This window comes from Panthera uncia (genome assembly GCF_023721935.1).
Source record: "Panthera uncia isolate 11264 chromosome B2 unlocalized genomic scaffold, Puncia_PCG_1.0 HiC_scaffold_24, whole genome shotgun sequence".
Lineage (NCBI taxonomy): Eukaryota > Metazoa > Chordata > Mammalia > Carnivora > Felidae > Panthera > Panthera uncia.
Genome location: NW_026057580.1, coordinates 117,286,168 through 117,298,750, shown reverse-complemented (window position 1 = coordinate 117,298,750; position 12,583 = coordinate 117,286,168). Strand labels below are relative to the sequence as shown.

Here is a 12,583-nt window from a genome sequence, read left to right as displayed (position 1 = left end):
GGGGATGATGGTGATGATGATGGAGATGACAGTGGTCACGATGGGAATGATGGGGCCGGGGATGATGGTGATGATGGTGGGGATGCTGGTGATGGCGATGGTGGTGTTGGGTCCTAAATGAGCAGCTATAGCAGAGGTGCAGAAAGAGCTCTGTGTGGAGAGGGTGTGGTTGAGCTCAGAGGTGTGGACGGAAGCTCTCCGAGCCTGCGCTTATGCTTAGGAGCAGAAGGACAAACTGAAGTGAGGGAAACAGGAAAGAAGTGGCCGGAAGAACACGCCACACAAGAGTTGCCATTACTGAGTTGGCGTTACTGAGGCAGACAGGGCAGGACAGGGCCCGAAGGCAGGTGCAGAGTGAGGACTCAAACGCGACCTTCGTGTGCGGTCGCTAGGGTTCACGGTGCTCCCTGAGGACAGACTCTCAGTGGGAACGTCCGGGTGAGGGCTGGTTGCGAGGGTTTAAAGGAGACGACACCGAGGAAACCGAGGCCGCAGCTGTAGGAAATCTGTTGCCGAGAGATCAGCAGTGAGACTCGAGGCCACGGAATGGGGCGACGGAGAGCGGCAACCACGAGCGCGGTTTCCAAGACTCAGTGCCTCTGACCCCACACCGGACCCCCGGGACCCTCACCCGGGCACGGACACAGAGCCCCCCTCTGGCTCTCTGACTCGGGTTGTTTCTGCTTAGCCCCCGGGCACAGCCCACGAGTGCAGAGGAGACCCCGGCCCCTGAGAGACCAGGACGGGACCCCCGAGCCCACAGCGACAGGGGTCAGCCCTTCACGCCAGCATTGGCCTCCTCGTTCCCCTCGTGGGGCTGCTGGGATCAGGGCCGACCAGCCGGGTTCGCCAGCAACGGGAGGGCCTCGCGGGATGCGGCAACCTCAGGGCTGAGACCAGGATGGTCCTGGGCCGGTCACTCTGCGTGTGACGGAAGTCACGGCCCCGGGGACTGGGGTGAAGGAGCCCGTCCACCCTGCCACAGTTAGGACAGCCAGCTGCCTCGTTGCAGACCATGACTGGGCCCGAAACCAGGACGGACGAGGGGAGGAGAGAGGCTGGTCGGCCCGGGGCCGGGGGGCCACGGGGAAGGTGGCTGCCTCCCCCACCCCCCCCACGACGAGCGCCCGCTGGCCTCCTTCTCCGTTGTATCAGAGGAAAACTTGGGCCAAAAGATATGGAGACGGTTCAGCTGGGAGACAGGAGGAACTGGTGGGGGGGAGGGGGAGGACTGGTTCTCTCCCCTCCCCAGATGTGCTGTGCAGCCGAGTCGGGAGACTGGACACGGCGGGTCTGTGGCCTCACGTACCCGGGAACGGAGGTTAGTCTGACCTGAAGCTAAGGAGCTAGGCGGTAGTGGGAGCAAGGAAAGGCTGGGAGGGCAGCGTGTGGAAGAGGCAGTCCGGGGCCCCGCGAAAGGGTCTGGGATAGCTGGGGAGTCCAGGAGAATGAGGGACGCGAGCGAGGCAGTGTAGGAAAGTGCTCCTGTGGGAGCGAGACAGGTGCGGGCTCCCCCCGTCTTCCAGAGACACAGCACGAAGGCGAGGTTTTCAAGACGTGGGGTTGGCCTCACGCCGATAGCCACCTCTACAAAATTTTGCTCGAGGTCCCACGTTTAAAGCTCTAACTCTGGGGCGCCTGGGTGCCTCGGTCGGTGGAGTCTCTGACTCTCGATTTCAGCTCAGGTCATGATCCCAGGGTCGTGGGATCCAGCCCCACGTCGGGCTCTGTGCTGAGCGTGGAACCTGCTTAGGATTCTCTTTCTCTTTCTCTCTCCCTCTCCTCTCTCCCCCCCTCCCTCTCTCAAAAATAAATAAATAAAGTTCTAACTCTGACCACAACATTCTAGACACCGTAAGTGTGAAAAATTATGAGTTGTTATAAGTCAAAGTGAGAAAGGATGAGAAAACTCTGATCAGAATGGAGCGTGGGATGGGAAACATTAAAGCGACAGTGGTGAGGGCTTAGGGGGTTAATGTAAGAAGTGTCCCTTTCTTTCCATGTCTCTCAGACACACGGTCAACAACGAGATACGCCGTTCACACAATGAAACAATTTCTAAGAACTGGGAGATGGGGACTGCAACGACCATGACAGGTACCACTGCTGGAAAATTTGCACCTTCTAGATGTTTCCCGACCATCTGCGCTGTCTGGGTGTTCCTATAAGCGTCATTTTTTGTCAGTTTCCAGAACCGTGAGCAGGCTAGTTTGCTTCAAGGCAGATCCAGGAAATGTCGGATTGTTGGGCACCAGCCCCGGCTCGGTCCGGGCAGCCAAGGAACATGCCCTCCTCTACCGGACGACATGATCACAATGAAGAAAACAGCTCTAAGTAGCCCTAAAACGAACTTCCAAAGGGACGGGTCTGTCTCAGACTCACTGAAAACTAGCACAAAATGCCTCCAGGCGGGCATGACTAGTTTCGCCACAAGATAGAGCGAGGACGACGGGAGGGTCTGCTCGGCACCTTTCCACCAGATCGGGAGCCCAGAGGACTCCGGGCCGGGCTCGGACCCCCTGGCCCACGCGAGGCTGGAGACAAGAGACCCCCGTGCCCCTGTGCCAACCACGGTTTCAAATGTCTGGTAGAACTCCCCTGGGAAGCCATCTGGTCCTGGACTCTTATTTGTTGGGAGATTTTTGATAACCGATTCAATTTCTTCGCTGGTTATGGGTCTGTTCAAGCTTTCTATTTCCTCCTGATTGAGTTTTGGAAGAGTGTGGGTGTTTAGAAATTTGTCCATTTCTTCCAGGTTGTCCAATTTGCTGGCATATAATTTTTCATAGTATTCCCTGATAATTGTTTGTATCTCTGAGGGATTGGTTGTAATCATTCCATTTTCATTCATGATTTTATCTATTTGGGTCATCTCCCTTTTCTTTTTGAGAAGCCTGGCTAGAGCTTTGTCAATTTTGTTTATTTTTTCAAAAAACCAACTCTTGGTTTCGTTGATCTGCTCTACAGTTTTTTTAGATTCTATATTGTTTATTTCTGCTCTGATCTTTATTATTTCTCTTCTTCTGCTGGGTTTAGGCTGCCTTTGCTGTTCTGCTTCTATTTCCTTTAGGTGTGCTGTTAGATTTTGTATTTGGGATTTTTCTTGTTTCTTGACCAACCACGGTTTCAGAAGCGCTTGTGGGAGGAACTCCCCGGGTCAGTCCAGCTGACCCCACAGACCCCGAGAAAGCTCAAACTGACCAAGAGAGCAAAGGACACTGACTTGTCCCATCGTATTTTCATTTAATTGTACGCACAAGACAGGGGACGGTGTTGCGCTCAAACATCTGTTTATCTGCCAGAAAGAAATCTGGAAGCCACACGTCACATGACTTTGATGTCAGATAAAGCCACAAGAAAGGCTCAAGCCTCCTTCCTTGAGCCTGTAAAGACATCGTCGCCTCGGTTCCCCACGGGGCTCGCTGTGCATGACGGGGGAGAGGTGCCGAGCAAAGGGCCGGAGGCCTCCGCCGATTCATTGCGCTCCCCGGTGACCCAGATTCGGGACCAGATGCATTTTCATTCTGATGGCAAAGGCCAGGCTGATTTATAAAGGTGCTACAGACATGAGAAAGGGGACGTGGGCATCGACGGTCACAGGCTGCTCCCACCCCCCCACACACACCTCAGAGACACCGCAGCTTATACCCCTGCACCCCCACACCCCACACGCCCACATGCACATGCCTCACACCTCAAATACACCACATACACCCCCACACACACCCACACCCACACCCACACCCCAAACCCCTCCGGGAGTCACAGCAGGCAGCTGCTTCCATGGTTTGGACCAGAAAAGGGGGGTTGCTCATCCCTGCAGCAAATTTACAGGGAGAACAAGGCCAGCAGCCCCCGCGGCCTCCTAACCCTGGCTGGTCAGTACACTGACCCATCCCTACACTGGCCCGTCCTTACGGCTGAGGCTCCATGCGGAGCCCCCACCCCTGCAGGCCGGGTGGGGCCTGCGATCCCGCAGTCCTAACACCACGCTTGAGCAGGAAGGGTCCACACGGCCTCCGCTGAGGGCTCCGAGTTTGCATTCAGGAAGCTCATGGTGCCCTGGCCCCCAGGACTTCAGCCGCGGTACCGCGAGGAGGAGGGTGTGCCCGGGGCTGGGAGGAGCCCGGAGTGCTCCCCACCTGGAAGGACGCCGATGGCGGGAGGAGGGCGCCGAGCGGGGAGGCGCAGAGCCCCGCTTCTGGGACCCCCGCACCCCCGCGTGGGCGGGGACCCTCCGCCAGCGAGGCCGCCGGCCCTGCCTCGGTTTCCCCCCTTTGCAGCCTCTGCCTCTCTCCTCGCTTCTCTTCCTCCGACCTCTCGCCCTTCCTCCCCGGCCGCCCGTCTTTCGCACCTGTCTTCTTTCTCTGCTCGGTGCTGTTTTCGACACACCCGCTCCCTCGTTCTTCCTCCAAAACGAAACAAGGTTTGAAAGGTAAGAAGGAGTGTCTGTGTTTCCGAACCAGGCCTCTCTGCCACGGAACCCTTCTCGGATTTTAAGACCGGCGTGTGGCCATTATGTCCTCTGAGCTCTGACCGAGGACCCTGAGCACCGAGCCTCCCGCCCTCCGCCCCTCGGCGGTGCCCGGCGGTTGCACGTGACTCCAACGAAGGGCGATCGTTGGCAGCTTTGCGCTGAAAGCCGAGACCTGGCCATCGGACGCGAACGTGCCGCTCGAACGGGCCGCCGGCCAGCCCCGCCCCGGCGTCCCCGCGGTCCCCAGCTTCTGCCGCATCGCGCCCACTGCCGGGCCCCGGCTGTTCGCCTCCCGGGGCCCCGCCCGTCGGCCCGGCGCGCCCCCCCCCCCCCCCCCGGTGACGTGCGTGGCGCCGTCCAGTCTGTCCTTCGGGATCGTCCCCTCCCCTCCCCCCCGGCCCTTGACGGCTGCCGGGCCTGCGGCTCTCAGGGTCTGACTCAGGCACTTGACCTTTCCACTTCGGGAAGCCAAACAGCCTCACTTATCAGAACTGCGCCTAAAATGAGAGTCGGCCATCTGAGTGTGCACCTGAGGGTCTCCCCTGGGAAAAAACTCACAAGGTTGAGGTCCGGGCTCAGCGGGACTTATTTTGGTTGCGCAGTCTCTCTCTCTCCGGCTTCGTTTCCTCTTTCTGAGTCGGCCTCAGGGACTTGATATAATTAGATGAGAGACCTCCAGGTAAGGGACGGCTCAGAAGGTCTGAGACATTTAATACGAGCAAACACAAGGCAAGATCCAGGCACATGTCCCCAGCACCGTTGTGTAATCAGCAACGGTATTTTTTTAATGGCATCAATAGCGTAACCCACAACACGGCGAAACCATTTGTCACCCATTTGTCACTTTCGCCTGGAAGAGATGTTATCACAAGAATATCTTCCCATGAATTACACCATGGGGAAGCCTCTTGGGCCGCACCCAGGAGGACGTGCCCATACGAACGCGTGTTCACGGGTGGCCCCGCGCCCCCAGCCGAGCTCACTCCAGGCTCCCCCACCCCTCCTCCTGCCGTCACCCCTGCTGGTCAGCACCCCTCTCTCTCCTCCAGGCTCCCCCACCCCTCCTCCTGCCATCACCCTTGCTGGCCAGCACCCCTCTCTCTCCTCCTGCCTCCCCCACCCCTCCTCCTGCCGTCACCCCTGCTGGCCAGCACCCCTCTCTCTCCTCCAGGCTCCCCCACCCCTTTCTCCGGTCGTCCATGTCACTCCCTCCCTCACACAGCCTCTCCCCTCCTCTGCACTCCATCCATGTGGACACACAGCAGCACCCCGTGTTGTAACACAGCCCACGGTGTGCGCGGCAAGTCAGGGAGACTGTGTGGGGCTTGGGTTCGTAGAGTGTGCCTGTCTCCCTTACAGTGATGGCTCATGCCCATGACTGCTCCTAGTTTCCTAGGCTCCTGGCCAATGCTACGGGCCTCTCAGTGGGCAAGCCCCCTGGCATCAGGTCACAGGCAGCTGAAGGTCGTGTCTGACGTCTCTGTGAGACAGAAAGAGCGCCGACGCTGGCATCGGACAAATCTGGACCCAAATCCCTCCACTGCCCCAGACTGACGGGGTGACTTTGTCCGAGTCCCGAATCACACCCGCCTCCAAGGACCATCATCGGAACTTGAGGATATCAACTTTGCAACGTTTTTTGTTTTTTTTTTTTTACCTTCAAGTCATTAAACAGTTATGAAGACAACACAGGTACGACATTTTCTAAATTCCAAAACAAACCAGAAACTTACCAGTGGGAGAGGGAGCTCTTTGTTCCACAAAGAAGCGGCCACTGCCTTTTCCCCTTCAATCTCAGATTTCTTAAATCTTCAGGGTTCTCTTCACCGGCGTAAACACCCTGGCCTTCTTGCCACATAAGACCGCGTGAATGCTGTCCCGCCCAAGGACCCCTGCGCCCTGGGTGTCCTCACGCTCACTGCCGGGCGACCTTCCCGAGCGACGGCTCTCTCATTCTTGGCCCACACGCTGGGCGGTGTGGTGAACTGCCTCACCACAAATTTTCTTCTTCCAGAACATACTTCAGATCACACAAAGGTAACAAATAACGTGGAGGAAGGAAGACAAGTTTATGCAAGTAGGTCACTTGATAATCTCAATTTTAGATACACATTCTTTTTGTTTCAGAATTATTAGTCTGTGGAATATCTTTTCATTCTTCTTGGAAATTCCAAATTAATGAGAATAATTATAAAGTTCTCTGAAAAGCTCCACACAATACCTAATGAACTTTATAACCAACTACCCACGTTCCTGTTCTGAAAAGAACAAATAGCCTGAAAGAAAATATGAGTGATGCTTTTGTAGGTAAAAATACAATGAATAGAGAATCAGTGTGCCGCAAACATCACCGGCCAGTGATCACCTCAGAAAGAAGGCATCACCCAGTTGCAAAGGAGAAATTCCCCCCTGTTGTTTTCCTAGCTGTTTTCTGCAGCATGTGGCCATTATATCACAACTTGACCTATTTAAGGAGAGCAGAAACCCGAGTTTTCATATCCCCAGAGCAACTATCAAAATTCAGTTTGGGGACAGCCCTGTAATTCAAGGGGCAATCTGAGTTACCGTCTCTATCTAAAATGGGCATTATTCAAGCTACAGAGGCCCCAGGAAAGGTCCCAGCTCGACCATCGATATAAAACACAAGACTCTGTTGGGCAAAAGTGATAAGACACACCTCTGGTTCGTCTGCTTCCTTTCTTTTTCAGAGGATAATCCGTAGTATTGTTAATGTCAATTAACTCTTGTATAGACACAAATTAGAAGGTATTTTTCATGTTTATCATTTCGTTTCATCCTGACAATTTCCGTAAAGTGTTTGACGAATAGAAATGTTTTACAGATGGGGGGCCTGGGTAGCTCAGTCGGTTAAGCGTCTGACTCTTGGTTTGGGCTCAGGTCATGATCTCGTGGTTTCATGAGTTCGAGCCCCGCGTCCAGCTCTATGCCGTCAACGTAAAGCCCGTTTGGGATCCCTACCCCCGCCCTCTGCCCCTCCCTCACTTGCACTGTCTCTCTCAAAGTAAATAAATAAAAGCAAAAGACAAAAAAAGAGACGTTCTACAGATGGAAAGAAATTAGCACGTAGATGTTCATTTATGTTAACATTTCAGGTTAATGTTAAGTGATTTGCCCGAGTCTGTAAATCAGGAATAGTGGACTCAAAAAGCAAGCCCCAGGTCTTCTAAGTCTCCTTACACCGTATTTGCTGAAGGAAACACTTACTGAGCACCTGCTATGCGTCTGGCACTTTTCTAGGCAAAAGGGTTACAGCAGTGAATAAAACAGACAAAATCCTTGAGCCCGTGGGATTCACATTCTAGTCATGGGAGCTGGACAATAAACAAACTAAATAAAAAGATATACAGTATGGTGGGTGGTGGTAAGCTCCAGGGAGAAAAATCAAGCACGGGGGGGTCAGACAGGGACTGTCGAGGCCATTTCAAGTAGAATAACCAGGGAAAGTTTCACTGAGAAGGCACGACTTAAGGGGAGCCCTGAGAGAGGAAGGGGGGTGAGTCATACGTTCGCCTGGGGAAGGAACATTCCAGGATGAAGGAACAACAAAGACCGCGTCCCTGCAGCACACATGTCCCCGACATGCTCGAAGCCAGTGTGGGTGGGGTGGGCCAGGGGAGGCCGACCGGAGTTGAAGTCAAAGAGGTGACAGGAGCCAGGTCGTGGGGCCGTGCCGTCCACGGTGATGACTTCGCCTCTGCCTTCCCATCGGGGTGAGGTGGGAAGCTAGTGGACGGTATCTCTGTTGTCACTTACGCTGTAAGGACGTTACTCTGGTGTCCATGTTAAGAGTAGATTAGGGAGAACCCAGGTGCAATTACGGTGACCATCCCAGCAAGATACGATGAGTCTGTGTTGGAGAAAACATCAGCTGGATCTTCTGGACCAGACACAGGGTTTGGGAGATAGGAAGCCACTAACCATCACCCCAGGGTGGCTGACCTGGACCGTGGAGAGATGGAATTCCTAGCACGGTGGGAAACGTTGAAGCAACGGCAGGGGTGGGGGGTGGGGGCAGATATCAGGAAGTAGGTTAGGGACTTGAGAAGTCAGAGAACAAGTGGACCGTCCCAGCGGCGATATTTAGCACATACGTGTTTATGGAGTCCAGAGAGCGCGGGGCCGGACGTGGACCGTCTGGGCTCATGGGCTTATGAGGTCACCAAGGGAGGGGGTGTAGATGGACAAGAGAAGACGCCCGGGGTCTGAGAATTGGAGGCCAAGTGCAAATGTGTCTCCAGAAGGGGAGAATAGTCAACCATGTCAATGCTGCCGGCAAATCAAGCAACACAAAACTGAAAAAATTGACCACCAGACCATTTAGCAACATGCAAATCCCTGCAACCTCAACGTGGGTTCTGTCGAGTGGTGTAGGGGAAAAAAATCTGACTGGAAGAGGGTTAAAAATAGGAGAGAATACAGACGTTTATCTCAGGGAGTTTGCATGAGGGAAAGAGAAATAGGCAGTAGCTAGATATGATACTAAAGTCAAAAATATTTGGTTCAGATGCAAGAAATAAGGGAGGGGTTTGCCTATTGGTGGGAATGGCCCAGTAAAGAAGAAAACGGTGACGATGCAGGAGAGGGAGACGTGCTCACTCTCCATCACCGAGGAGACCGAGGTGTCTGGGAGAGAGGACGAGGAGCGGGGCGGCCCTCCCTCCCCACCCTGTGCGGAGGCAGCACCGTGGGCACCGAGGCCGGGAGCAGGTGGGGGTGGTCATGCTTCTGCAGGTTCCTTTCCGATTGGTCCTGAGTTCTCAGTGAGACAGGAAACCGGGCCATGCCCTGAGAGGAACAATGGAAAGAGAGGTGTCAGAGCTTTGACCAGAGAGAAAGCAGAATGAGGCAGCCAGGGGGGGAAAGATAGAGAATTCTCTAGCCGCCAGACAACAGTCGGCGGGCAACCGTGAATCCACAGCGAGGCCAGCCCCCATCATTGTTTGCTGTCTTTTTGTAGACGTATCAGTTGTGTGGGTGTAAGAGCTGAGTAGGAGGAGAGGTTAATTCAAGCAGGGCCGTGGTTTAGCCAGCTGAGTAAGACAGAGAGCGTGCCAGTTGGTGACAGTGTGTGCAACAAAAGTATCACACTACCTTCTACCCACGTCACCCACAATACTCCAGTGATGGCCCATGGACAGACCCCTCCAGCCAGGATATCCCGGTGACGGCCCAAAGATAAATAACACCCCCCCCCCAAAAAAAATAGCAATCACCATCTAGCTTCAGACACAGGGTTTAGCCAACCCACAGTTTTGTCTCCGACGCTGCATCTAATACGCTCTCGTGTTCTGATATTTAGCAGGCAAGCCCACGTGTCGTACAGGAACGTCCTCGATAATAACGATCGCTGCATCAGGCCGTTTACGCGGTAGATATTTTGCAGGCAGGTAAAAGTGCTACTTAAGCGAAAGCTAACTGAAATTGTTTCTGCGTTCTTAGCGAGTGCAATAAATGGGATGAGCGGTCTTGGGGTTACCTGCCCGTATTGATACCGAAAGCTTGCTAATAATGGGTGCTCTTAGACATCAAATGGAGGCCCGGAGACCAACCTGGGCCGGGGTTGGGGAGACATTACTCTGCTAAAATAACATGAATCTGGGGGCACGGAGATTTGTAACCTTCGATTTTAGCTTGCCCTGGCCTCACCTGTGATGTAGCCAGCACTCCACTAACCCTAAACTGGAGGGAACACCCGGCCCCGTACATTGGCCAGACATTAGAGGAGCGTCACAGGCACGGGAATGAAGAAAAGAAAAGGTCTTCAGAATTAGGCACCGAAAAGGGCAATTGTGTGGCCAGGGGCCGAGAGCAGTGTCAGAACCCTGGGACCATTGGGAAAGCAGGCGGCGGGACCAGGGTGTGGTGGCCCTGAGAGTCCCCTATAGGTGTCCCGCTGTGACCCAGGTCGCACACAGAGCTTCCCACGTGCTGCCAATAAGCAGGAAGTTAGAAGGTGACTTACCTTCTGAGTGAGTTCTTCTCCACTGAGCTGGCTGGCCTGACTTTGTACCACCCGGAACAATTGAGTCACCTGAGCCCACGGAAACACACAGAGCGAGTCCCAGCTCGAACCCAAGGCCTGTTTCCAGCAAATACCAAAGAACTCAGAAAACTTGTAAACATTGCCCTGAGATAAATGTATGCCTTCATTGGTTTTTTTTTTTTTTTTAATGTTTTATTTACTTATTTATTTTCAGAGAGAGACAGAGGGTGTGATCGGAGGAGGGACAGAGAGGGAGACACAGAATCCGAAGCAGGCTCCAGGCCCCGAGCCGTCAGCACCGAGCCCGACGCGGGGTTCGAACCCACGGAACCGCGAGACCACGACCTGAGCTGAAGTCGGACGCTCAACCGACTGAGCCCCCCAGGCGCCTTGTTTTCATTGGTTTAACACATACACTGTTTTTCAAAACATGCAAAAGATATCACAGTTAAACGTTTTGTCTTGTTGAAAGACACAATTGCGAGAACACCAAACGGGGCTCTGGCAGGGTGGGCAGGAGACTTCCTTAACGTTTGAGGAGGAGACCCGTGCCGGTCACAAAACTCGTTTATTCTGAAAGAGTAAAATGGGCCCAATCTGCCTCCTGCTGCCAAACGGAACAACGTTGCGGGACTCGATTCTTTCTAAAGAAGAACCGCTAATAACCACGAGTAACACGACCAGGGGGTGTGCTATTGCACGCGGGGAATTTGAGACTCCGTGCGAGTGTAAATAATGAAGGCTGTTCATTCTAACCCTCGTGGTAATGACTTACCTTAGCGCATAGTGAGACCTCATTATGTAGAAACATCGCTGGCACCCATTGTCACGTATCGGGTTGACGTGATTATTAGCTAAAAGCAGAGCTTCCAGGAGTTGAACAAAACGGCTCAACGTTTCCTCGGCCCCCCTGGCCGTCCCACGGCTCCCAAGAAGAGGGGCCGACGTGAGGTCGTAGTCAAATTCTGAACATGGTCATAGAGTCCCACACGCTGCCTTACATCTCTCCCAAGATTAAATTTCTAAACATCGGTCACATTCGGGCATTCGGCTTTCCAGTGATGCTCCCTGTTTGTGTTAGTGCTTCGGAACCAACACGTGGTCAGATAAAACGGAAAGTTCGTTCGTGAAAATAAGTGCAAAGGGAATTCCGAAATAGAGTGAGCTCCCAAGTGTCTGATGGGAAAAGGGTCGCCATGATAAAACTGAAACGCCGACTCCACGGTCTGTACCGTCCGACCGCTGAACATGCTTCTCTGGTGTCTTATGAGGTCTCCATTAAGTCACTTCCTCTGGACCCACCTTCCATTTTTCGCAACATCCCGCGTTTCCCGGCTCTAAGTGGGCAGCAAATGTAGAAGAAACTATCTGTGGCCAGGCTGCGGTTCGCCGTGTTACGGAGTAGCGGTAAGGATCCCGTGACGACACGGACGCAAGAGCCGATAAACCTTCACCGTCAGCACAGACCCGTCGCCAGCATCGCATCCTCAGCTGCCTTCAGGGGTCACCACTTGTCCCATTAAAGCCATTCGGAGCAAAACGGCCGGTCTACAGTCACGGGGCCTGTCCCGTTCTCAAGGTCTCCTTCAGAATCGAGACCAGTCTGTCGCTGGTCTCAAGACCTTGACTCCTGATGACTGCAGAATGCTCCTCAGTTTGGGTTTGTCCTTATGCCTCGAGGCGGGATACCCACTTCTGGCGGAGATATCACAGAGGTGATGCTGTGCTCTTATCACCGGGTCCTGCCGGCTGGTGCTCAGCCGGGACTTGTCCCCGGGCCAGTGTTAACAGTGACCCCGTGACGGAGGTGGCCCTACCGGACTTCACCTCTGGCAAATCTTTCTCTTCCACCTTGGAATGAATATGCATCATAAGAGGAGCAGCCGGTGAGGCTCTGCACGTGTCCCCGCCCCCCGCCAGCCCCCTCACTCCCAGGTATCTCTCGCATTACTCATTACGACTGTCCGGGGGTGACTGTCCATTCCCCCAGCCCCTCGACGTCAAGAGACTGGCCTCCTGCTGAAAGCTTCCTCTTTTCCCCATTCGTCGATGTCAAGACAGACTCACGGATTCCTATTTTATTTGTTGAATAACCCGCTGTT

The 12,583-nt window shown here is 54.1% G+C and overlaps 1 protein-coding gene across 1 annotated transcript in view; it reads right to left on the bottom strand.

The window, feature by feature from the left end:
- CCR6 (C-C motif chemokine receptor 6) overlaps positions 1 to 6,563 on the bottom strand; it is a 28,935-nt gene extending 22,372 nt beyond the window's left edge. The window contains exon 1 of the mRNA XM_049654589.1: positions 6,211 to 6,563. The gene's annotated coding sequence lies outside the window, so the exon portion shown is untranslated. The remainder of the gene's footprint in view (positions 1 to 6,210) is intronic.
- Positions 6,564 to 12,583: the final 6,020 nt, after the last annotated feature.